The sequence below is a fragment of the Pseudophryne corroboree genome (assembly GCF_028390025.1).
Source record: "Pseudophryne corroboree isolate aPseCor3 chromosome 8 unlocalized genomic scaffold, aPseCor3.hap2 SUPER_8_unloc_7, whole genome shotgun sequence".
In the NCBI taxonomy this organism is placed as follows: domain Eukaryota; kingdom Metazoa; phylum Chordata; class Amphibia; order Anura; family Myobatrachidae; genus Pseudophryne; species Pseudophryne corroboree.
In genome coordinates, this window is record NW_026967625.1 from 303,956 (window position 1) to 331,766 (window position 27,811).

The 27,811-nt window shown below is 47.2% G+C and overlaps 1 protein-coding gene and 1 long non-coding RNA gene across 7 annotated transcripts in view; one reads left to right on the forward strand and one right to left on the reverse strand.

Annotated features, from left to right (window-relative positions):
• LOC134987321 (beta-1,4-galactosyltransferase galt-1-like) overlaps positions 1-27,811 on the reverse strand; it is a 103,054-nt gene that overhangs the window by 51,859 nt on the left and 23,384 nt on the right. For 2 of the 3 annotated variants that reach the window (XM_063950486.1, XM_063950485.1), the window contains exon 2: positions 2,794-2,860. The gene's annotated coding sequence lies outside the window, so the exon portion shown is untranslated. Of the gene's footprint in view, positions 1-2,793; positions 2,863-27,811 lie in introns of those variants that run through there. The other variant, XM_063950487.1, reaches the window with a different exon arrangement.
• LOC134987323 (uncharacterized) lies at positions 1,164-26,148 on the forward strand. 4 transcript variants are annotated; one of them, XR_010192991.1, is made up of 4 exons: positions 1,164-2,581; positions 2,799-2,891; positions 23,838-24,066; positions 25,707-26,148. It is a non-coding gene; the product is annotated as an uncharacterized LOC134987323 (long non-coding RNA). The 4 variants fall into 4 exon arrangements; XR_010192993.1 differs by having other exon boundaries at positions 1,164-1,757; XR_010192992.1 differs by having other exon boundaries at positions 1,180-1,681.

Consider the following 27,811-nt stretch of genomic DNA (forward strand, 5'->3'; position numbering starts at 1 on the left):
GGCACCTGTGGGCAGGGGAGGGGGTCACTGGCCAGCATGCGATGCCCTCACGGTGTGCGCAGGGAAGGCTTGTTTTTAAGAAGCCTGTAGTTGCTGCGCAGCCTGGTACAGCTCTCCAGGAATTGGTGGTAGGAGCCAGGGGTGGGCATCCCTCTCTGTCCGGGGCCGGGACATCAGTCCCCACAGTCCCCCCCTGGTGGCAGCCCTGCTCGCACATGAATCCTGTGACACCATTGGGGGCTCATTCTCACCTCACCTAATAATAAATGGGGTTGCCTCCGGCAGTAAGCGTCCACAGCGCCATTGCATGGGTTACGCTACTACTACATGTGACAAGTGTTGCAATTACACTTGTTCTACTGGATACGTGTCCTGTTATTGCCATTATTAGATGACACAACTGCGCTAATTCAATAAACATTTATTCTTTCTATTTAATTTTATTTAAATCCAGGAAGGTTTTGCTGTTTTTTTCATTCTGTCTATAAGAGAAATGAAGCAGACATGATTGTAATGTTATTTAAAACATTTGTACAATGTTGGCATTATGGATTTAAGCATGGCGTGATGTCACACAGCGCCACCAGTTCCCATTATACAACACAGTGCCCCCAGGTCGCGGTACGCCTTACAGTGCCCCTGTATATATGATGCCTTATTGTAGTGCTCTAGGTTCAAATGATCCCACACAGTACCCCTAGTTCCCATTGCATGGAATGGTGCCCCCAGTACTGTAATATACCCCTTCCACATCGCAAAAATAACCCGGTATCGAGCCGGCATATTGAGTCGACACGGGTCAGTGTGTGATGTGAAAGGGGAGTTGGAGAATTACCGGGTCGCCTGACTCGGTAATTCAACCCGGGTAATAAGAAGGGTTATTCCCGGGCTGAATACCGGGTTAGTGTGAGCTCATCTCCCAGCACTGCCTCCACCCCCGCTGCCGGCTCCGCCTCCCGCTGCTATGGCAACGGGGCCGGCATATTGCCGGGTCCGGAAGCCAGCACTGAGGCTCCAATGCTGGATCCCACCCGGGAAGGACCCGTTTCCAATTCCCGGGTGGGATCCGGTGTTGGAGATGTGAAAGGGGTATAAATAAAATTTTATATATATATATATATATATGTAGCCCCTATAATATATGATCATATATGGGGGATAAATGTATGTGATGGTATGAACTAATTGTAAATGTATATAATTGTATGATATGTATGATATAAACTACACATGGGTGTGAAGTCCAGAACAATAATAGCCCAGGTTTATAGGGATATGGACCATGGGGATCAAAGTGGCATGAGCTGGGCTTGAGACTTTTCTAGAAGTACCTCATGCAGGGAAGTTAAGTGCCCGCATGCCAAAGATGAGCTGAGAGAGCTGGAGGGAGAGACGACAGTTAAACGGACGGAGAAGGTGTGCCTGGGACTCAGCTGGAGGAGACAGAGCTGTGTACTGCCTGAGGACTCTAAAAAGTGCGACAGACCTGGCTCTGGACGGCGGCTCTGGGGGAGAGAGACTGATCAAGTTCCCCGGCGGCCCCCGGTGAAGTGGATAGCGAGACTCAGTGTGGCCGTCTGCGGCGAGCGGCAACGGGCTCCGACATTAGCAAATCCCGCTGGGCGGAGCGGAAGAGGAGTCTCCTGATCGTGACCCCGTGTGGCGGTGGGCAGCGAGATTGGTGAGTCCACAGCCACGCTATCCCTCGCTGGGCGGATCAAGAGGCGGAGCTGCCCCACAAATCAGGCCCCAAAGTGGTCAGTGACAGTGGGAGGTGGCCGGGAGCGGCGAGTGACAGCGGGAGGCGGGTCTGAAAGCTTCCCTCAGCAGGCTGCACTCCGTAGACTAAACCAGGGACAGCCCCGATGAGGCGGAACAGGAGTGCCTTGTAAAATTATCTCCTACTGAGCTCCCGCAGCAGCACCCCTGTTATAGATACAACCAATTACATTATACAGCTAACCCCAGATACAATGGTACATTTATTGAGCTTAGGCCCATGAAGTCCAGTACCAGAATAATTCATCTTAAACAGCGCAGACATGATTATTGACAGGCTATAGGGATGGGACTGGTTATGTGTGCCTAATGGAATGTAACTGGCAGCTTGAATACTACTGCATACTTCCCTGTATGCTTTCATCCTATGCATCACACTGCTGTCTACAAAGACTCTACTAACTGTTTCATTGCCAGCTAGACAGCAACTAATTGCATGCTCTCCCTTTTTCGCTATCAGAAGGTTCCTAGGAATAGAACAGGATTATTAATTCGCCACGTAATTGACCCTGGAAGACATTATTACTCTCCACAAGTTATTATAGGGAGACAAGAATTTGAGAGTAAATCCAAGCGCTATTGTTGACGACTCACATGGGTTAATTTCTGAGATAGAAACAGATTCAACCGACTAGAGATACATTGTTTCTACATACGCAGGATATTGTGCTGCTACGGCCTGGATAGCTTACTAACTCTTAGTGACTAGTAGTTTGGTACACTATTTACAATACCACTATTGGATTTTAAAACAACAGTTGTGGCCACACCTAACCATTGAACTTTAAAGTGATCACTTAAGGTAACTTATTAGGTAAACTGCGCAGAAGGTACAAGGTAAAACCCAGGTCCACAGTCCATCAGACTGTGGTTATTTTATATTTTTTGTATTGCATGCATTGACTTTGTGGCATCATATTGTAATAAGTATTGTTTTAGCGGATGTAAAGCATCATTTGATTTGATCTACATGATGATTAATTAAATGTTAAGGGTGACAATAAAGTTACTTACCTAAGGTCGCCTGTCCGGTGTATTCACGAGATCCTGATCCTGGAGAGTCCTGTACCGTGAGGGCAACCTGAAAACCAAGAAAGTACCGGATTAAGTAGGTGAGGCAATCTCCCTATATTAAATCAATATCTACGGCAAGACACTCACAACACCCACTGCCTATATTAGGTAGGGTTCTCTCAAGCAAACCCGGGTGTATCTATATTTGCTTGAGTGGAGGCACGCCAAATTATACATAGCCCTCAATATAGTGAAGGGGTAGGAGGGTTACATATATATATATATATATATATAGTCCACACGGACCGGCACTCCCACTTTCTTCTGAGTACAGGCTCCGGTGCCCTCCAAGGGAGATCCACAACCAGCAAAAAAGAGGCGGCACTCGGAGGCTTTAAAGTGCAAAATAGATTGTATTCCACAAGAGAAAACTAACATTTCGGGGTCACAATACCCCTTTGTCAAACGTTCACTTTGACAAAGGGGTATTGTGACCCCGAAACGTTAGTTTTCTCTTGTGGAATACAATCTATTTTGCACTTTAAAGCCTCCGAGTGCCACCTCTTTTTTGCTGGCTATATATATATATATATATATATATATATATATATATATATAAAAGAATGTATGGTGGCACTCAGAAAAAACGACAGCAGAGACAACGCTGATGCGGTCAACGTTTCAGGGATGGCTCCCTTTTATCAAGATCGTGTCTTGATAAAAGGGAGGCATCCCTGAAACGTTGACCGCATCAGCGTTGCCTCTGCTGTCGTTTTTTCTGAGTGCCACCATACGTTCTTCTACATGCTCATTCTGAGAGGTTAGGCACCGGACCAGTTGTTTCTACTGCAAGCGTGAGTGCCGGACTTTTGTCTTTATCTATCTATCTATCTATCTATCTATCTATCTATCTATCTATCTATCTATCTATATATATATATATATATATATATTGTATGTGAGCTCCTTTCTGGTGCAGCCAATCTGTATTACAGTACACAGGGTGTGTGCCAATATCCAAGTCACAAATACAGGTACAGAAATTAGAGCCGGACTTTGCGCCATGGAACAAATTAAAATAATCAGCAATAGTTTACAACCATATAAAGAAATAAAAAGTTCAACAGGGGAATTCATTTTCTTTATCTATAACCAAGAAATGAGTGTTGGTTCTGCTCACCAGATAGAGCGAAAATGGCGCTGACACGTTTATCTACACTTTACCCTGAGCCCAGTAATGAAATCATAGAGACGTTACATGCTAATAGCTTCCACTATAAAAACACTTCCATAATGGACAAATAATGATTTATACCCAATCCAGGGTGAAAAACTAGGTTTTTTGTGTGTACTAAATAAAAATACACCTTACCTATGGTATATGGAGGTCTCTCTGCAATGGGGATCCTCTGAAGAAACTGCTCCTCCCTGGGCAGATAGTGTATTCAGTAAGGATTGCAGATTCTGCTTATTTAGCGGAATCTGCACAGCATGCGACTCGCCGCCCGCCCACTGCGATCACGCTGTAATTGTAAATAAATGACAGGCGTGGTTGCAGAAATTGTGTAGTCCCACCGCCGTTTTCTCGATCAGAGCGGCTGCGTGTGACGCAGCTGCCCCTACAACGCCGCCGACCCCCCCCCCCCCCCATTTTCCATTGACAACGCCCAAAAATGCTCGGTCGCCGCCACACGCCCGCCCCTCAAATGCCTCTGTCTGTCACTCAGGCAGGGGCATTCACAGTTAATGCGATCCAGGTCCCATCCTGCACGTGTGCGGAGCGCACCTTCCTCAGAAACTGTGGTTGCATAGTGATTGCGATGCGACCTGAATAAGGCTCTCAGTCGGCATTCAGTATTCATTATCCGGGAGCAGGCAACCGGGGGGGACTAGGGGTAAGCCTGTATCTATCATGCCCTAAGGTTCTGAGAGTCCATGAGATTCCCATGGCCCGAAACAACCAGTGGTAGCCAGTTATAGTGGTAGGGTATTAGCGGTGAGCTGCCATTTGCCGGGAACAATATAATTAGGAAAGCCTGATATGATGCTGCAGGGCCCTGCATAGTGTGATGACTAGTGATGAGTACCGGAAATTTTTCGGGTTTTGTGTTTTGGTTTTGGGTTCGGTTCCGCGGCCGTGTTTTGGGTTCGAACGCGTTTTGGCAAAACCTCACCGAATTTTTTTTGTCGGATTCGGGTGTGTTTTAGATTCGGGTGTTTTTTTCAAAAAACCCTAAAAAACAGCTTAAATCATAGAATTTGGGGGTCATTTTGATCCCAAAGTATTATTAACCTCAATAACCATAATTTCCACTCATTTTCAGTCTACTCTGAACACCTCACACCTCACAATATTATTTTTAGTCCTAAAATTTGCACCGAGGTCGCTGGATGACTAAGCTCAGCGACCCAAGTGGCCGACACAAACACCTGGCCCATCTAGGAGTGGCACTGCAGTGTCACGCAGGATGGCCCTTCCAAAAAACACCCCCCAAACAGCACATGATGCAAAGAAGAACAAAAAGAGGCGCAATGAGGTAGCTGTGTGAGTAAGCTAAGCGACCCTAGTGGCCGACACAAACACCTGGCCCATCTAGGAGTGGCACTGCAGTGTCACGCAGGATGGCCCTTCCAAAAAACACCCCCCAAACAGCACATGACGCAAAGAAAAAAAGAGGCGCAATGAGGTAGCTGTGTGACTAAGATAAGCGACCCAAGTGGCCGACACAAATACCTGGCCCATCTAGGAGTGGCACTGCAGTGTCACGCAGGATGGCCCTTCCAAAAACTACTCCCCAAACAGCACATGACGCAAAGAAAAATGAAAGAAAAAAGAGGTGCAAGATGGAATTGTCCTTGGGCCCTCCCACCCACCCTTATGTTGTATAAACAGGACATGCACACTTTAACCAACCCATCATTTCAGTGACAGGGTCTGCCACACGACTGTGACTGAAATGACGGGTTGGTTTGGACCCCCACCAAAAAAGAAGCAATTAATCTCTCCTTGCACAAACTGGCTCTACAGAGGCAAGATGTCCACCTCATCATCATCCTCCGATATATCACCGTGTACATCCCCCTCCTCACAGATTATCAATTCGTCCCCACTGGAATCTACCATCTCAGCTCCCTGTGTACTTTGTGGAGGCAATTGCTGCTGGTCAATGTCTCCACGGAGGAATTGATTATAATTAATTTTAATGAACATCATCTTCTCCACATTTTCTGGATGTAACCTCGTACGCCGATTGCTGACAAGGTGAGCGGCGGCACTAAACACTCTTTCGGAGTACACACTTGTGGGAGGGCAACTTAGGTAGAATAAAGCCAGTTTGTGCAAGGGCCTCCAAATTGCCTCTTTTTCCTGCCAGTATAAGTACGGACTGTCTGACGTGCCTACTTGGATGCGGTCACTCATATAATCCTCCACCATTCTTTCAATGGGGAGAGAATCATATGCAGTGACAGTAGACGACATGTCCGTAATCGTTGTCAGGTCCTTCAGTCCGGACCAGATGTCAGCATCAGCAGTCGCTCCAGACTGCCCTGCATCACCGCCAGTGGGTGGGCTCGGAATTCTGAGCCTTTTCCTCGCACCCCCAGTTGCGGGAGAATGTGAAGGAGGAGATGTTGACAGGTCGCGTTCCGCTTGACTTGACAATTTACTCACCATCAGTTCTTTGAACCCCAGCAGACTTGTGTCTGCCGGAAAGAGAGATCCAAGGTAGGTTTTAAATCTAGGATCGAGCACGGTGGCCAAAATGTAGTGCTCTGATTTCAACAGATTGACCACCCGTGAATCCTTGTTAAGCGAATTAAGGGCTCCATCCACAAGTCCCACATGCCTAGCGGAATCGCTCTGTGTTAGCTCCTCCTTCAATGTCTCCAGCTTCTTCTGCAAAAGCCTGATGAGGGGAATGACCTGACTCAGGCTGGCAGTGTCTGAACTGACTTCACGGGTGGCAAGTTCAAAAGGTTGCAGAACCTTGCACAACGTTGAAATCATTCTCCACTGCGCTTGAGACAGGTGCATTCCACCTCCTATATCGTGCTCAGTTGTATAGGCTTGAATGGCCTTTTGCTGCTCCTCCAACCTCTGAAGCATATAGAGGGTTGAATTCCACCTCGTTACCACTTCTTGCTTCAGATGATGGCAGGGCAGGTTCAGGCGTTTTTGGTGGTGCTCCAGTCTTCTGTACGTGGTGCCTGTACGCCGAAAGTGTGCCGCAATTCTTCTGGCCACCGACAGCATCTCTTGCACGCCCCTCTCGTTTTTTAAATAATTCTGCACCACCAAATTCAAGGTATGTGCAAAACATGGGACGTGCTGGAATTTGCCCAGATTTAATGCACACACAATATTGCTGGCGTTGTCCGATGCCACAAATCCACAGGAGAGTCCAATTGGGGTAAGCCATTCTGCGATGATCTTCCTCAGTTGCCGTAAGAGGTTTTCAGCTGTGTGCGTATTCTGGAAAGCGGTGATACAAAGCGTAGCCTGCCTAGGAAAGAGTTGGCGTTTGCGAGATGCTGCTACTGGTGCCGCCGCTGCTGTTCTTGCGGCGGGAGTCAATACAGCTACCCAGTGGGCTGTCACAGTCATATAGTCCTGAGTCTGCCCTGCTCCACTTGTCCACATGTCCGTGGTTAAGTGGACATTGGGTACAACTGCATTTTTTAGGACACTGGTGAGTCTTTTTCTGAGGTCTGTGTACATTTTCGGTATCGCCTGCCTAGAGAAATGGAACCTAGATGGTATTTGGTACCGGGGACACAGTACCTCCAACAAGTCTCTAGTTGGCTCTGCAGTAATGATGGATACCGGAACCACGTTTCTCACCGCCCAGGATGCCAAGGCCTCAGTTATCCGCTTTGCAGCAGGATGACTGCTGTGATATTTCATCTTCCTCGCAAAGGACTGTTGGACAGTCAATTGCTTGGTGGAAGTAGTAAAAGTGGTCTTACGACTTCCCCTCTGGGATGACCATCGACTCCCAGCAGCAACAACAGCAGCGCCAGCAGCAGTAGGCGTTACACGCAAGGATGCATCGGAGGAATCCCAGGCAGGAGAGGACTCGTCATAATTGCCAGTGACATGGCCTGCAGGACTATTGGCATTCCTGGGGAAGGAGGAAATTGACACTGAGGGAGTTGGTGGGGTGGTTTGCATGAGCTTGGTTACAAGAGGAAGGGATTTACTGGTCAGTGGACTGCTTCTGCTGTCGCCCAAAGTTTTTGAACTTGTCACTGACTTATGATGAATGCGCTGCAGGTGACGTATAAGGGAGGATGTTCCGAGGTGGTTAATGTCCTTACCCCTACTTATTACAGCTTGACAAAGGCAACACACGGCTTGACAAATGTTGTCCGCATTTCTGTTGAAATACTTCCACACTGAAGAGCTGATTTTTTGGGTATTTTCACCAGGCATGTCAATGGCCATATTCCTCCCACGGACAACAGGTGTCTCTCCGGGTGCCTGACTTAAACAAACCACCTCACCATCAGAATCCTCCTGGTCAATTTCCTCCCCAGCGCCAGCAACACCCATATCCTCCTCATCCTGGTGTACTTCAACACTGACATCTTCAATCTGACTATCAGGAACTAGACTGCGGGTGCTCCTTCCAGCACTTGCAGGGGGCGTGCAAATGGTGGAAGGCGCATGCTCTTCACGTCCAGTGTTGGGAAGGTCAGGCATCGCAACCGACACAATTGGACTCTCCTTGTGGATTTGTGATTTTGAAGAACGCACAGTTCTTTGCTGTGCTTTTGCCAGCTTAAGTCTTTTCATTTTTCTAGCGAGAGGCTGAGTGCTTCCATCCTCATGTGAAGCTGAACCACTAGCCATGAACATAGGCCAGGGCCTCAGCCGTTCCTTGCCACTCCGTGTGGTAAATGGCATATTGGCAAGTTTACGCTTCTCCTCCGACGATTTTATTTTAGATTTTTGAGTCCTTTTTTTACTGATATTTGGTGTTTTGGATTTTACATGCTCTGTACTATGACATTGGGCATGGGCCTTGGCAGACGACGTTGATGGCATTTCATCATCTCGGCCATGACTAGTGGCAGCAGCTTCAGCACGAGGTGGAAGTGGATCTTGATCTTTCCCTATTTTTGGAACCTCAACATTTTTGTTCTCCATATTTTAATAGGCACAACTAAAAGGCACCTCAGGTAAACAATGGAGATGGATGGATACTAGTATACTTATGGATGACGAGCGACTGCCGACACAGAGGTAGCTACAGCCGTGGACTACCGTACTGCGTCTGCTAGTATAGACTGGATGATAATGATATAAAAAATATATATATATCACTACTGCAGGACAGGTATATATTGTATAATGACGGACCTGCTGGACACTGTCAGCACTGCAGACTCCTAAACTACTAGTATGAAGAAGATAGAAAAAAAAAAAAAACCACCACAGGTAGGTATACAATTATGGACGAGCGACTGCCAGTGCCGACACAGAGGTAGCTACAGCCGTGGACTACCGTACTGCGTCTGCTAGTATAGACTGGATGATAATGATATAAAAAATATATATATATCACTACTGCAGGACAGGTATATATTGTATAATGACGGACCTGCTGGACACTGTCAGCACTGCAGACTCCTAAACTACTAGTATGAAGAAGACAGAAAAAAAAAACCCACCACAGGTAGGTATACAATTATGGACGAGCGACTGCCAGTGCCGACACAGAGGTAGCTACAGCCGTGGACTACCGTACTGCGTCTGCTAGTATAGACTGGATGATAATGATATAAAAAATATATATATATCACTACTGCAGGACAGGTATATATTATATAATGACGGACCTGCTGGACACTGTCAGCACTGCAGACTCCTAAACTACTAGTATGAAGAAGATAGAAAAAAAAAACCCACCACAGGTAGGTATACAATTATGGACGAGCGACTGCCAGTGCCGACACAGAGGTAGCTACAGCCGTGGACTACCGTACTGCGTCTGCTAGTATAGACTGGATGATAATGATATAAAAAATATATATATATCACTACTGCAGGACAGGTATATATTGTATAATGATGGACCTGCTGGACACTGTCAGCACTGCAGACTCCTAAACTACTAGTATGAAGAAGATAGAAAAAAAAAACCCACCACAGGTAGGTATACAATTATGGACGAGCGACTGCCAGTGCTGACACAGAGGTAGCTACAGCCGTGGACTACCGTACTGCGTCTGCTAGTATAGACTGGATGATAATGATATAAAAAAAAAAATATATATATCACTACTGCAGGACAGGTATATATTATATAATGACGGACCTGCTGGACACTGTCAGCACTGCAGACTCCTAAACTACTAGTATGAAGAAGATAGAAGAAAAAAAAACCACCACAGGTAGGTATACAATTATGGACGAGCGACTGCCGACAAAGAGGTAGCTACAGCCGTGGACTACCGTACTGCGTCTGCTAGTATAGACTGGATGATAATGATATAAAATATATATATATATCACTACTGCAGGACAGGTATATATTATATAATGACGGACCTGCTGGACACTGTCAGCACTGCAGACTCCTAAACTACTAGTATGAAGAAGATAGAAATATAATGAATGACGGACCTGCTGGACACTGTCAGCAGAATGCGTTTATAGAATAAAATAAAAAAACACCACACGAGTGTTTAACTTTTTCAGGCAGACAATATACTGGTGGTCACTGCTGGTCAGTCACACTGGCACTCTGGCAGCAAAAGTGTGCACTGTTAAATATGTACTCCTGCTATAACTGCTCCCCAGTCTCCCCCACAATTAAGCTGTGTGAGCAGTGAGCACTACTCAGCACAGTCAGATATACATAGATGATATTATCATGCAGCACACTGAGGCTGAGCACAGATATGGTATGTGACTGTGTATCGTTTTTTTTCAGGCAGAGAACGGATTATATTAAATAATAAATAAAACTGGTGGTCACTAGTATAACTATCAGCAAAACTCTGCACTCTCTGAGTACTCCTAATGCTCCAGTAAATCAAGTGTCTCACTCTCTATCTAAACGGAGAGGACGCCAGCCACGTCCTCTCCCTATCAATCTCAATGCACGTGTGAAAATGGCGGCGACGCGCGGCTCCTTATATAGAATCCGAGTCTCGCGATAGAATACGAGCCTCGCGAGAATCCGACAGCGGGATGATGACGTTCGGGCGCGCTCGGGTTAACCGAGCAAGGCGGGAAGATCCGAGTCGCTCGGCCCCGTGTAAAAAAACCTGAACTTCGGGCGGGTTCGGATTCCGAGGAACCGAACCCGCTCATCACTAGTGATGACATCATGTGCAATGCGTCTCTTCACTCGGGATGCAGGAGCATAATCATGTTGCGGAGCGCACAGCATCCAGCTGAGAGTTAGTGATCTGCATATTCATTATGCACACTCAGACCGCCTGCAGTACACAGTGAGCCTGTGACTGACCAGCCTGCAGTACACAGTGAGCCTGTGACTGACCAGCCTGCAGTACACAGTGAGCCTGTGACTGAGCAGCCTGCAGTACACAGTGAGCCTGTGACTGACCAGCCTGCAGTACACAGTGAGCCTGTGACTGACCAGCCTGCAGTACACAGTGAGCCTGTGACTGACCAGCCTGCAGTACACAGTGAGCCTGTGACTGACCAGCCTGCAGTACACAGTGAGCCTGTGACTGAGCAGCCTGCAGTACACAGTGAGCCTGTGACTGACCAGCCTGCAGTACACAGTGAGCCTGTGACTGAACAGCCTGCAGTACACAGTGAGCCTGTGACTGACCAGCCTGCAGTACACAGTGAGCCTGTGACTGAGCAGCCTGCAGTACACAGTGAGCCTGTGACTGAGCAGCCTGCAGTACACAGTGAGCCTGTGACTGAGCAGCCTGCAGTACACAGTGAGCCTGTGACTGACCAGCCTGCAGTACACAGTGAGCCTGTGACTGAGCAGCCTGCAGTACACAGTGAGCCTGTGACTGACCAACCTGCAGTACACAGTGAGCCTGTGACTGACCAACCTGCAGTACACAGTGAGCCTGTGACTGACCAGCCTGCAGTACAGTGAGCCTGTGACTGACCAGCCTGCAGTACACAGTGAGCCTGTGACTGAGCAGCCTGCAGTACACAGTGAGCCTGTGACTGAGCAGCCTGCAGTACACAGTGAGCCTGTGACTGACCAGCCTGCAGTACACAGTGAGCCTGTGACTGAACAGCCTGCAGTACACAGTGAGCCTGTGACTGAACAGCCTGCAGTACACAGTGAGCCTGTGACTGACCAGCCTGCAGTACACAGTGAGCCTGTGACTGAGCAGCCTGCAGTACACAGTGAGCCTGTGACTGAGCAGCCTGCAGTACACAGTGAGCCTGTGACTGACCAGCCTGCAGTACACAGTGAGCCTGTGACTGACCAGCCTGCAGTACACAGTGAGCCTGTGACTGAGCAGCCTGCAGTACACAGTGAGCCTGTGACTGACCAGCCTGCAGTACACAGTGAGCCTGTGACTGAGCAGCCTGCAGTACACAGTGAGCCTGTGACTGAGCAGCCTGCAGTACACAGTGAGCCTGTGACTGACCAGCCTGCAGTACACAGTGAGCCTGTGACTGACCAGCCTGCAGGTAACAGGTCCAACCATAAGTAGAGATGAGCGGGTTCGGTTCATCGAGATCCGAACCCCCCCGAACTTCACATGGTTTACACGGGTCCGAGGCAGCCTTGGTTCTTCCCGCCATACTCGCAAAACCTGAACTGTCAGATTCTCACGAGATTCGGATTCCATATAAAGAGCCGAGCGTCGCCACCATTTTCACTTGTGTATTGTAGATTGAGCGGAGAGGACGTGGCTACGTTCTCTGCCTGAATAGCCCAATATCAGCTAAATATCAGCTCAATATCTGTGCTAAGTATCAGTGCTGCATTGTGGTGACCAGTATATAGTAGTACAGTACAGTAGTCCATTGCTGTATTTTGCTGCTCCGTGTCAGTTCTATTATCCTGAACAGTGCTCAATATCTGTGCTCAATATTATCATTGCTGCATTGTGGTGACCAGTATATAGTAGTACAGTACAGTAGTCCAGTGCTGTTCTCGCTGCCCAGTGTCAGTTCTATTATCCTGAACAGTGCTCAATATCTGTGCTCATTATTATCATTGCTGCATTGTGGTGACCAGTATATAGTAGTACAGTACAGTAGTCCATTTCTGTATTTTGCTGTTCCGTGTCAGTTCTATTATCCTGAACAGTGCTCAATATCTGTGCTCATTATTATCATTGCTGCATTGTGGTGACCAGTATATAGTAGTACAGTACAGTAGTCCACTGCTGTATTTTGCTGTTCCGTGTCAGTTCTATTATCCTGAACAGTGCTCAATATCTGTGCTCATTATTATCATTGCTGCATTGTGGTGACCAGTATATAGTAGTACAGTACAGTAGTCCAGTGCTGTTCTCGCTGCCCAGTGTCAGTTCTATTATCCTGAACAGTGCTCAATATCTGTGCTCAGTATCAGTGCTGCAATGTGGTGACTAAAAGTCCAGTGTCTTGTGCTGCATCTTGCTGCTGTAGGGTGCTGTGGTAGTGTCCTGTCACTGTGCATAGGTCATCATCATTCCAGTCACAGTGGTATCTGGTATCTATCTAGTGGTATCTAATTCCAGACATTACTGCCGTCTAATTCTAGATATATTACTGGCATATAATTCCACACATTAAAAAAATGGAGAACAAAAATGTGGAGGGTAAAATAGGGAAAGATCAACATCCACTTCCACCTAGTGCTGAAGCTGCTGCCACTAGTCATGGCCGAGACGATGGAATGCCATCAACGTCGTCTGCCAAGGCCGAAGCCCAATGTCATAGAAGAGAGCATTTAAAAAAAACAAAAAACAAAAGTTCAGTAAAATGACCCAAAATATAAATTAAAAGCGTCTGAAGAGAAGCGTAAACTTGCCAATATGCCATTTACGACACGGAGTGGCAAGGAACGGCTGAGGCCCTGGCCTATGTTCATGGCTAGTGGTTCAGCTTCACATGAGGATGGAAGCGCTCATCCTCCCGCTAGAAAAATGAAGAGTTAAGCTGGCAAAAGCACAGCAAAGAACTGTGCGTTCTTCTAAATCACAAATCCCCAAGGAGAGTCCAATTGTGTCGGTTGCGATGCTTGACCTTCCCAACACTGGACGGGAAGAGGTGGCGCCTTCCACCATTTGCACGCCCCCTGCAAGTGCTGGAAGGAGCACCCACAGTCCAGTTCCTGATAGTCAAATTGAAGATGTCACTGTTGAAGTACACCAGGATGAGGAGGATATGGGTGTTGCTGGCGCTGAGGAGGAAATTGACAAGGAGGATTCTGATGGTGAGGTGGTTTGTTTAAGTCAGGCACCCGGGAAAACACCTGTTGTCCGTGGGATGATTAAGGCCATTTACATGCCTGGTCAAAATACCAAAAAATCACCTCTTCGGTGTGGAATTATTTCAACAGAAATGCGGACAACTGGTGTCAAGCCGTGTGTTGCCTTTGTCAAGCTGTAATAAGTAGGGGTAAGGACGTTAACCACCTAGGAACATCCTCCCTTATATGTCACCTGGAGCGCATTCATCAGAAGTCATTGACAAGTTCAAAAACTTTGAATGACAGCGGAAGCAGTCCACTGACAACTAAATTCCTTCTTCCTCTTGTACCCAAGCTCCTGCAAACCACACCACCAACTCCCTCAATGTCAATTTCCTCCTTAGACAGGAACGCCAATAGTCCTGCAGGCCATGTCACTGGCAAGTCTGACGAGTCCTCTCCTAACTGGGATTCCTCCGATGGATCCTTGAGTGTAACGCCTACTGCTGCTGGCGCTGCTCTTGTTGCTGCTGGGAGTCGATCGTCATCCCAGAGGGGAAGTCGGAAGACCACTTGTACTACTTCCAGTAAGCAATTGACTGTCCAACAGTCCTTTGCGAGGAAGATGAAATATCACAGCAGTCATCCTGTTGCAAAGCGGATAACTCAGGCCTTGACAACTATGTTGGTGTTAGACGTGCGTCCGGTATACGCCGTTAGTTCACAGGGAATTAGAGAATTGCTTGAGGTAGTGTGTCCCCGGTACCAAATACCATCTAGGTTTCACTTCTCTAGGCAGGCGATACCGAGAATGTACACAGACGTCAGAAAAAGAGTGCCTAGTGTCCTAAAAAATGCAGTTGTACCCACTGTCCACTTAACCACGGACATGTGGACAAGTGGAGCAGGGCAGACTAAGGACTATATGACTGTGACAGCCTACGGGGTAGATGTATTGCCTCCCGCAGCAAGAACAGCAGCGGCGGCACCAGTAGCAGCATCCCGCAAACGCCAACTCGTTCCTAGGCAGGCTACGCTTTGTATCACCGCTTTCCATAAGACGCACACAGCTGACAACCTCTTACGGAAACTGAGGAACATCATCGCAGATTGGCTTACCCCAATTGGACTCTCCTGGGGATTTGTGACATCGTACAACGCCAGCAATATTGTGCGTGCATTACATGTGGGCAAATTGCAGCACGTCCCATGTTTTGCACATACAATAAATTTGGTGGTGCTAATTTTTTTTTAAAACGACAGGGGCGTGCAAGAGAAGCTGTCGGTGGCCCGAAGAATTGCCGGCCACTTTCAGCATTCAGCCACCGCGTGCCGAAGACTGGAGCACCAGCAAACACTCCGGAACCTGCCCTGCCATCATCTGAAGCAAGAGGTGGTAACGAGGTAGAATTCAACCCTCTATATGCTTCAGAGAATGGAGGAGCAGCAAAAGGCCATTCAAGCCTATACATCTGCCTACGATATAGGCAAAGGAGGGGGAATGCACCTGACTCAAGCGCAGTGGAGGATGATTTCAACGTTGTGCAAGGTTCTGCAACCCTTTGAACTTGCCACACGTGAAGTCAGTTCAGACACTGCCAGCCTGAGTCAGGTCATTCCCCTCATCAGGCTTTTGCAGAAGAAACTGGAGACATTAAAGGAGGAGCTAAAACAGAGCGATTCCGCTAGGCATGTGGGACTTGTGGATGGAGCCCTTCATTCGCTTAACCAGGATTCACGGGTGGTCAATCTGTTGAAATCAGAGCACTACATTTTGGCCACCGTGCTCGATCCTAGGCTTAAAGCCTACGTTGTATCTCTCTTTCTGGCAGACACAAGTCTGCAGATGTTCAAAGACCTGCTGGTGAGATCATTGTCAAGTCAAGCGGAACGTTACCCGCCAACAGCTCCTCCTTCATTTTCTACCGCCTCTAGAGCTGCCAGCAAAAGGATAACATTTCCAAAACCACCCGCTGGCGGTGATGCAGGGCAGTCAGGAGCGATAGCTGACATCTGGTCCGGACTGAAGGACCTGCCAACGATTACTGACATGTCGTCTACTGTCACTGCATATGATTCTGTCACCACTGAAAGAATGGTGGAGGATTATATGAGTGACAGCATCACTGTAGGCATGTCAGACAGTCCGTATGTATACTGGCAGGAAAAAGAGGCAATTTGGAGGCCCTTGTACAAACTGGCTTTATTTTACCTAAGTTGCCCCCCCCCCCCTCCAGTATGTACTCCGAAAGAGTGTTTAGTGCAGCCGGTCACCTTGTCAGCGAACGGCGTAGGAGGTTACTTCCAGAAAATGTGGAGAAGTTGATGTTCATCAAAATTAATTATAATCAATTCCTCCGTGGAGACATTTACCAGGATTTGCCTCCAGAAAGTACACAGGGACCTGTGATGGTGGATTCCAGTGGGTACGAATTAATACTCTGTGAGGAGGGGGATGTACACAGTGAAAGGGGTGAGGAATCGGACGATGAGGAGGAGGTGGACATCTTGCCTCTGTAGAGCCAGTTTGTGCAAGGAGAGATTGATTGCTTCTTTTTTGGTGGGGGCCCAAACCAACCAGTCATTTCAGCCACAGTCGTGTGGCAGACCCTGTCGCTGAAATGATGGGGTTGTTAAAGTGTGCATGTCCTGTTTATACAACATAAGGGTGGGTGGGAGGACAATTCCATCTTGCACCTCTTTTTTTTTATTTACTTATCTTTGCATCATGTGCTGTTTGGGGACTATTTTTTGAAGTGCCATCCTGTCTGACACTGCAGTGCCACTCCTAGATGGGCCAGGTGTTTGTGTCGGCCACTTGTGTCGCTTAGCTTAGTCATCCAGCGACCTTGGTGCAAATCTTAGGACTAAAAATAGTATTGTGAGGTGTTCAGAATAGACTGGAAATGAGTGGAAATTATGGTTATTGAGGTTAATAATACTATAGGATCAAAATTACCCCCAAATTCTATGATTTAAGCTGTTTTTGTGGGGTTTTGGAAAAAAAAAAACACCCAAATCCGACAAAAATTCTTAAGGGAGGTTTTGCCAAAACGCATCCTAATCCAAAACGCGGCCGCGGAACCGAATCCAAAATCAAAACACAAAACCCGAAAAATGCCCAGTGCACATCCCTAACATAAGTAAGGGTAAGTACAAATTCAGTGGTTTTATATAATAAATCGGATACAACAACCATTCTACAGGTGGGGGGTGGGAAGGGGGGCCCCAGAGACAATAGTGTACTTGGTCCCAAAATTTCTATTGCTGGATTTGTCTAGCAGATGCCTTTTGCCCAATGTCCCCTCTAGCCTCTGTCCCCCTGTGTCTCTTCAGCATTCTGCGTCACTCCATCATCCTGCGTCACTCCATCATTGCGCCATTTGAATCACACCCAGTGGTGAAAGTGTGTGGGTACGCTCGGGTACGGCGTACCCGTAAGAATTTAGCAGCAGGTACGCCGTACCGATGGGCCGGCCACATACTTTGCACTGCAGGCGCTGCACTCGTGATCCGCCCGAGCAAACACAGAGGCTGGGCCGCTGTAGAGAAGCTGTCCCCGGCTGTCTGAGGCGAGCAGCACGGAGATAATTTTCATAGCTCCGCCCCCTTGCCCGCTAGCGCCGGGACCCGCCAATTTTAAAGTGGAAGCCAAAACCCATAATGACAGCGATGGACAGCGCTGTGTGCACTGAGAGGAAGGAAGGGGATTATGAAAGAGACACTGTGGGTCAATGTATATCTGGCACTGTGGGGGCATTGTATATCTGGCACTGTGGGGCAATGTATATCTGGCACTGTGGAGGCAATGTATATCTGGCACTGTGGGGCAATGTATATCTGGCACTGTGGAGGCAATGTATATCTGGCACTGTGGGGCAATGTATATCTGGCACTGTGGGACATTGTATATCTGGCACTGTGGGGCAATGTATATCTGGCACTGTGGGGCATTGTATATCTGGCACTGTGGGACAATGTGTATCTGGCACTGTGGGACATTGTATATCTGGCACTGTGGGACATTGTATATCTGGCACAGTGGGGGCAATGTATATCTGGCACTGTGGGGCAATGTATATCTGGCACAGTGGGGGCAATGTATATCTGGCACTGTGGGGCAATGTATATCTGGCACTGTGGGGCAATGTGTATCTGGCACTGTGGGACATTGTATATCTGGCACAGTGGGGGCAATGTATATCTGGCACTGTGGGGCAATGTATATCTGGCACTGTGGAGGCAATGTATATCTGGCACTGTGGGGCAATGTATATCTGGCACTGTGGGACATTGTATATCTGGCACTGTGGGGCAATGTATATCTGGCACTGTGGAGCATTGTATATCTGGCACTGTGGGACATTGTATATCTGGCACTGTGGGGGCATTGTATATCTGGCACTGTGGGGCATTATATATCTGGTACTATGGGGGCATTGTATATTTGGCACTGTGGGGCAATGTATATATGGCACTGTGGAGGCAATGTATATCTGGCACTGTGGGGCAATGTATATCTGGCACTGTGGGGCAACTTGAATCTGGCACTATTGGGGTCATATGTGTATCTGCCCTCCCCAATATGTGTATCACGCCCCCATTTTCATTGGCCACGCCTCATGTGGCATTTGGCCACACCCATTTTGAGCACACAGTACCTTTCAAACACAGCCTGTAACATGGCAGTTAGGAGCTGATTGGCTGGTACTTTATCAGCCTAATCCTAACCCTCCCCTGTGGTGCCTAACCCACCCTCCCCACAGCCTAAACCTACCCCCCCTTCCCGCAGCCTAACCCTTACCCTCCCCCCGCAGCCTAACCCTTACCCTCCCCCCACAGCCTAACCCTTACCCTTCCCCCGCAACCTAAACATAACCTCCCTTCCCCCACAGCCTAAACCTATCCCCCCCTTCCCACAGCCTAACCCTTACCCTCCCCCAGCAACCTAAACATAACCTCCCTTCCCCCACAGCCTAAACCTATCCCCCCCCTTCCCGCAGCCTAACCCTTACCCTCCCCCCGCAACATAAACATAACCTCCCTACCTCCACAGCTTACCTCTCCGGCGGCCCGGCAGTCTGTATTTCGGGATCCGGGATGCCGGCACAGCATTGTGATCCTATTCAGGATGCCGGAGCCTGCATTCTGATATGTGACGGGATTCCGGCGTCAGTGTTTTGACAGCTGGGATCCCGGGGGCGTATCCCGTTGCTTGCCTTTTCCTTGGTTCTCTAACACCCCGGGGTGTCTATGTGGCTAGCGATAGGTCTCACAGGTGTTGAGTGGCTTAGTGATTTTCTCTAAGATGTGTTCCCTGTACCTTGTTCGATGTGAGTGCACTCCATGGAGAATAATCTTTATTTTACCGCAATGATTGATGGAAAAAGATCAGTTGGTTCACACAATCAAGATAATCAAGAAAATTACATTCAAGGAGATTAAATTACTTTGTGGCATTCAATAAAGGCTAATTCAATTGACAGCTCACAATACACTGGATGACTCAATGTGATTTAGGCCTAACTCAAACAGTGGTCGATAAAGATTCTGATTTATAATCACTCTAATCACAGTTATGCAAGTATTAATTAGTGCAATGTTCACAAAGACAATGAAGACGAATATGATCAAGAAAGAAATTTTGCAAAATAACTGATTCAAGTCACTGAGCCTCAGAAAATACACTCTTTATTTTCCCTCAATGTTCATACACACTCCCGATCTTCACCGGCAATTAGAATAGCGTTGGAGCTCATAGATCATACAGTATCACAGTGTTGCATTAAGATCCTGAGGTTTAGCATGAACTTGTTGCACAAAGGGTTAAGTACCTCCTTAAAGAAATAGAAGTCCAGGAATCAAGTGTCTGACTCTCTGTGTCAGAGTAGACAGTGTCACTGTATTCCAATTATACACAGGGTTTGTTTGGCAAATATGTCTTTAGGTTCCAACTTAGTGAAATGTTTCTGTAGCGATTGTACAAAAAAAATGTCTCTGTGCTGATAGCGCTGTCTTTATATGGGGTCAGTCTGTGGCAGTTCTCTGTATTAGGCCTCCGGGCACACTTCTCAATGTGGTAGCTGGGCGGTATGAGGAAAAATGGGGTTTAGCACTCACCCTCCTGTAAGTCAGCGATTAGGACAGACTCTGTAACGCACTCTATCAATGGCTCCTGCACACCCACGCCTGTCTCCACGCGGCATCTGCGCCTCTGCTTAGCCCTGGCAGCATCTGGCCTCCGGCTGAGGCATCCCATGCCTGCTTTCCCAGCTCTCGCAACTCTCCTGCAAGCACCCAGATGCCTTAGCTCTGCAGCGCCTTCCGCCTCCTGCGTGACCACCTGGCTTCATTCTGCTTCGCTCCTCACTCATATGTCTCTTCTCAGTTTAGAAAACACTGTTTCACACAATTAAAGGGGCATACACGTTTTTCTCTGGGGTGCCACTAGGGCGGCCAATCCTGAGCCATTTTTTTAATCCTGGGATTCCTGGGATTGGGATGTTGGTTTTAAAATTAATTCAATTATTCAATCGCCCACCTGCCTAGCCACCACAGTAACTTAACATCTTCTCTGGGTGGGCAGGCCAACTTGGAAGGAAGGCTGCAGGTGCAGGTGGTTCAGTTGGCGTGCACAAGGGGGGGGCACGGGGGTTCAGTACCCTGGGGCACCTCTAACAGGGGGGGCCCCGGCCAAAGCACACATATGGCTCTCCAATTAAGTTTTTTTTTTTACATGTGTCCCCGACGGGTCCCCGCAGTGCTTGAGGAGACTAGGAGACTGTGCGGCTGTGCGCCCCCCCCCCCTTTTCCGGCACCTGCAGCATCGTCACTGCCCCTGCTGACCGGCCCATGCTACTTTGGATTGTGCAGCCGCCAAAACAGGGGGATTGTGTGTGCGCCGTGTGGGAGCCGGGAGGAATAGATGTGCAGGCAGCGGCAGCAGCAGTGCTCACGGTACGGAAGAGAGTGGAGACAGGAGGAGGGGAGGTAAAAAGAGACTGGGCTGCTGGAACCAGTAAAGACCAGGGCTGCTGGACCCACAAGAGTGACCCTAATTAATTTTGCGGTTAACCGCAGACCGCAAAGTTCCCATCATTGATTATAATGGAGCGCCGCTACGCTACATTGTAACCAGTGCACTCCTCCTGATTGACAGTGTAGGAGCGCACAGCCAATCAGGAGATCAGGAGAGTGCCATGACGTGGCGCTCTCTGATTGGCTGGCAGGACCTTCACTGACAGCAGTCACAGGGGGTCCCGCCAGTTGGGGAAAGGGGTTTCATGTGTAAACATGGAACCCCTTTAGTAGCGTGGACCGGGTTATTAGTTTTTTTATTTTCAACAAGTACGTGGATTACAAGGAGAAAGAAGAGGACAGATCTACACCGGATTGTTTGTAAGTATAATTTTTATTTACAGGTACCCCGTGGATTTTTCTGGACAAGGGGATCGATGTGCTCCGTGTCAACATAGGTAAGTATGTGTGTGTGTAAGTGTGCATGTATGTCAATTAAAGTTGTACTGTCACGGTGTGTGTGTTGTATTTTTTGAGGGGTATTTTTTTTGTAGTAGAACTACAGGTACCAGCAGGCCCGTTATTTCCCCACATGCTGGTACTTGTGGTTCTCCAAGTACCAGTTTGCGGGGAGGCTTACTGGGACTTGTAGTTTTTCTACAAAAAAACAATATTCTTTCATTTTACACAAAGGCTATCAGCCTCCCATCCACCGCCCACGGATGGAAGGGACAGCCTCGGGCTTCACCGCTGGCCCTTGGGTGGCTGGAAGGGGGACCCCTTGATTTAAGGGGTCCCCACTCCTCCAGGGTACCCTGGCCAGGGGTGACTAGTTGGGGGGTAATGCCACGGCTGCAGGAACCAGTATAAAAGTGTCCCCTGGCTGTGGCATTATCTCTCTGGCTAGTGGAGCCCGGTGCTGGTTTAAAAAATACAGGGGACCCCAACGTCTTTTGTCCCCCATATTTTTTGAACCAGGACCAGACGAAGAGCCCGGTGCTGGTTGTTTAAATATGGGGGAACCCTCCACAATTTTTCCCTGTATTTTTACAACCAGGACTGGCTCAAAGAGCCCGAGGCTGGTTATACATAGGAGGGGGGACCCCACGCATTTTTTTTAAAAACATTTTTCACCTAAACAGACCCATTTCCACAGATAAGCATGCACGGATCTCACTGATCCGTGCATGACTATCCAAACACGCCAGGAAAAAGCAGGTCTATTTTTTTGCTGCTTTTTTTTACGAATAGCAAAAAAATACAACTGCAATTGAACATTCAGGGACAAACACCCAAATACGAATGAGCAGTAAATTCCTGTGTTGTATGAACAAACAGCCGCGTTTGACCGATGGCCTATTCATTCGTATTTCTGTCCTCTGCCATGAAAACCATTATGAATAGCCCAAACACTGCTGAGATTTTAACTTAGTAAATTCCCGTGTTGACACTTAGAAAAAAAACACAAATTTGGACAAAATCGGGACTTTAGTAAACAAACCCCCTGGACTTCTATTTCTTTAAGGAGGTACTTAACCCTTTGTGCAACAAGTTCATGCTAAACCTCAGGATCTTAATGCAACACTGTGATACTGTAGGATCCACGAGCTCCAACGCTATTCTAATTGCCTGTGAAGATCGGGAGTGTGTAGGAACATTGAGGGAAAATAGAGTGTTTTTCTGAGCCTCAGAGACTTTAATCAGTTTTTTTGCAATTTTTTTTCATGATCATATTCGTCTTCATTGTCTTCATGACTACTGCACTAATTAATACTTGCATAACTGTGATTAGAGTGACTATAAATCAAAATCTTTATCGACCACTTTTTGAGTTAGGCCTAAATCACATTGAGTCATCCAGTGTATTGTGAGCTGTCAATTGAATTAGCTTTTATTGAATGCCACAAAGTAATTTAATCTTCTTGAATGTAATTTTCTTGATTATCTTGATTGTGTGAACCAACTGATCTTTTTCCATCCAGCAATCATTGCGGTAAAATAAAGAGTATTCTCCATGGAGTTTGCTGTTACATTGCCTTCCTGTTTATGTATCAATGTCCTACCTCTCTGACACTCACATCGAACAAGGTACAGGGAACACATCTTAGAGAAAATCACTAAGCCACTCAACACCTGTGATACCTATCGCTAGCCACATAGACACCCCGGGGTGTTAGAGAACCAAGGAAAAGGCAAGCAACGGGATACGTCCCCGGGATCCCAGCTGTCAAAACACTGACGCCGGAATCCCGTCACAGATCAGAATGCAGGCTCCGGCATCCTGAATAGTATCACAATGCTGTTCCGGCATCCTGGATCCCGAAATACAGACTGCCAGGCCGCCGGAGAGGTAAGCTGTGGAGGTAGGGAGGTTATGTTTAGGTTGCAGGGGGGAGGGTAAGGGTTAGGCTGCGGGAAGGGTGGGATAGGTTTAGGCTGTGGGGAGGGTGGGTTAGGCACCACAGGGGATGGTTAGGATTAGGCTGATAAAGTACCAGCCAATCAGCTCCTAACTACCATGTTACAGGCTGTGTTTGAAAAATGACAGGTAAGAGCTGATTGGTTGGTACTTTACCTCTCTCACTGGACTTAATACATAGAGACCCCTCTCACTGGTATGAGTGAGTTCAGAACACTCAGTTCTAAATGTTAATTTTATCTATCAAACAGGGGTGGCTGAAGGGGACAAGCTGGCAGGACTATTGTCCAGGATGTCCATGAGGTAAGCTGCCAGCACTGCACCGCCATCTGTTAAGAGGCACGCTCTGCATTGTCTATTTCAAATGTCAACCAACAGCCACTGAGCATCAGGACCCAGCAGTCCTCGGGGCATCTTTCCTCCATCACACCACTGATGAAGGGGCCATGAAGAGGAACACTGTAGGCTATCAAGAAGAGGGTAAGATGGAGGTTCTCAGGGAGTGGGTTGGCTCAGGAGGCTGGAGATAAAAATGGGACAGAAGGTTTGAGTGACTCCGGATATAGTAGGCTGTAGTGACACACAGGGCATGACGTTAGAGTGACAGGTGGCTGGAGTGAAACAGGGGACAGGAGGCTGAAGTGACAGTGCGAAGGAGGCTGGAGTGGCATAGAGGGCAGGAGGCTGGAGTGACACTGGGGACAGGAGGCTGAAGTGACAGTGAGAAGGAGGCTGGAGTGGCATAGAGGGCAGGAGGCTGGAGTGACACTGGGGACAGGAGGCTGAAGTGACAGGGATAAGGAGGCTGGAGTGGCATAGAGGGCAGGAGGCTGGAGTGCCACTGGGGATTGGAGGCTGAAGTGACGGGATGGAGTGACATAGGGTACAGGAGGCAGAAGTAACACAAGGGACAGGAGGCTGGACTGTCAGGGTTTAGGATGCTGGAGTGGCAGGGAGGAGGCAGGAGTAATTGGGGCTCGTGTGACACAGGGGCAGGAATCTGTAGTGACACAGAGGGCAGGAGGCTAGAGTGTCAGGGGGCTGGAGAGTCACAGGGGCAGGTAACCGGAGTAACACAGGAGGCTGGAGTAACAAGGGGGTAGGAAGTTTGAGTCAAAGGGAGAAGGATGCTGTAGTGACAGGGTCTGCAGTGTCACGGGGGGCAGGATGCCAGAGTAACACAGATGGCAGGAGGCTGGAGTGACACAGGGTGCAGGTGGCTGGAGTGTCAGGATGCTAGAGTTTAAGAATGCTAAATTGATTTCTCACAAATATTTAAACTGCCCGCTCTAATATATATTGTAAACGCCTGCACATCTTATTACCATATCCCCTGAATGTGCGCTATACATCGCAAAACACTGCATCCCATAAGAGAAAACAATACACCCACACATTATCTGAGTTCCAAAGCTCATTGATGTATATATTTGTTATTAAAAAGGATATGGGCCCTCATTCCGAGTTGATCGGTCGCAAGGCGAATTTAGCAGAGTTACACACGCTAAGCCGCCGCCTACTGGGAGTGAATCTTAGCTTCTTAAAATTGCGACCGATGTATTCGCAATAATGCGATTACTAACTACTTAGCAGTTTCAGAGTAGCTCCAGACTTACTCTGCCTGTGCGATCAGTTCAGTGCTTGTCGTTCCTGGTTGACGTCACAAACACACCCAGCGTTCGCCCAGGCACTCCCACCGTTTCTCCGGCCACTCCTGCGTTTTTTCCGGAAACGGTAGCGTTTTCAGCCACACGCCCCTGAAACGCCGTGTTTCCGCCCAGTAACACCCATTTCCTGTCAATCACATTACGATCGCCGGAGCGAAGAAAAAGCCGTGAGTAAAAATACTTTCTTCATAGTAAAGTTACTTGGCGCAGTCACAGTGCGAACTTTGCGCATGCGTACTAAGCGGATTTTCACTGCGATGCGATGAAAAAGAACGAGCGAACAACTCGGAATGAGGGCCATGGATTCAATATGTATTACAAAGTACAGTATACCTATTGTTACATGGTTACACTAACACAGTAAGCAGTTCATACATAGTTACATACAGTTACATGCCAGCATACAATACCATTCCCTCAATGTATCTTATCTCTCTCTCTCTCTCTGTAAAGTAATGCTGGGACTCCATCTTCCTCTGAGACCAAAACCAGGAACTGAACTGGCAGCAAGTTCATCATCCTCTGAGACCAAAAAGCCCCTGAGCTCCTGTGTAATCAATGTGTTATCTAGTTTCTGGGGGAGGGGTTCACGATGAGTCACCAGTTCCTTTGCATATGCTGATCAGGTTCAGCCTTGAAGACATCCAAAGGGCTGGCCTGAGTTTCCTGTCCTCTACCTGTTTGGAATATCTATTGTTCTAATAATAGTGATTTTAGCTTTTATACATGTAATCATAACTATTCGCTGCAATGTCCCACAACTTCACTACAAGCATCAAATGAATCTACACATCAATCTGGTTGCTTCAATAGTAAACATGACCGGTCTATTTTGTTTCGTTCAAATAATACACATACATGACATTACTTCAATATATATAATTTTAAATCATCATGATGTTTGGCGCTTGATATTATTATAATTATGTACTGCAGGAAATAAGTGTCGAATCCATCTCTGTGGCATGTCCGTGTAAATGCGTGTGTTACCATATATGGCTGTGCTCGCTGCGCGTATTTGCAAGTATAGCGACTCATAATGTGTTTAGTTTGTATGTTCTCTTTATGTAATATGTTTTTGACTTCGACAGTCCACCCTTTGGCAGTAAACAATAACTGCCATCAATTATTAACATAAGAAAAAAATATTTTATACCATAATCGGTGACCTAGACACAAGTATGTATGCATTTCGCAAATCAGATGCTTGACTATATTTGGGGAAGACAGGGAGGAGAACAAAACATCCTCTATATGCACTCGGCGGTCACGGGACCACTGGTTCGGTGTGGGACAACATTCAACCTATAGAGTATGCTGGGACAGTGCTTTGGCCTATAATGTCTGATTTGCAACGAATATTTCACACATACATGTACCTACGTCTTTGTACACTGATGTTTGGGTTCGATTGAGGTTCTGCTGGGTAGGTGAAGAAGACAAAAACAAATCGTGACAGTGACATATAACATTTTCATGCTCTACATATTCCTATCATTTTCTGTGTTTCCATTTCTGGAACGTATGCTAGGTCTGTTTAATCATTGAACAAGGGTTATAAGTAGTGTCCTTCCTAAATAACATAAACCTTCAGAGTTCGGGGAGAGCCACTCATAAACCTTTATTCCACATATATTAATGAGCTCTTTATCTGCAATGTGTGAATAGCCATTGTCTGATTTTTTCCTGATTACCTCTGAACTCAATAACTACTAGACGTTTGATTTTTCTCTGATTTTAACAAACTGATCGGCTAATCCTGGGATCCTATAAGGAGATCACTCCTTCCTACAGAACCAGTTCCAGTTCCACACTCGACTCCTCATAAAAAAACCTCGCAAAAATAGAATATCCTGAAAGAAAATGTTTGTCAGCGGGAAAGAAAGAAAAGAGAAATAGAACAAAACAACTCTTGTTCATAACAAATCAATTACAATGACTGGTCTTTCTGCAGTCCTTTAGTATGCTCAGGTAGTGTTCAACAGTGCCGCCTCTCAGTCTTCACGGAACAGAGTCTCTGGTGATACTTTTGCGATCTCTTTGCCTTGCTCTTTGAACACATAGTTCACTTGGAACACACAGTTCACTTCGAACACACAGTTCACTTCGAACACACAGTTCACAAACTCGATGAATGTGAGCAATAAACTACTTTGTCACGAGTTCTCTCCGGATCAGCGACCTTCTTGCAGTGGGACGAGTGGACCCAAGTCTTTCTTTCGGCGACCTTTAGTGCTGTCAACAAATCTTGGTATGGTCCTTCCCACCTGTCTATTAGGCAACCTGAGCGTAAGAACAATCACACAGTCTCTTGGTTCATAATCAAGACAGTTAGTATTTGGCATACCAGCAATCAACAGTTTCAAGTTCTTTTGTCAAGTTCTCAAATGCTGGCTCATCTCAACAAGGTACTGTACTGTCACCTCATTGGTGTATTTCTGATCATTGTGCGGATCAATCATGACATGAGGTTGTCTTCCAAAAACAACCAAAAAGACACAAATACCAAAACAAAAACAAAAACAAATTTCGAAGAGGGTGATTCGTTGAGTGAAGAT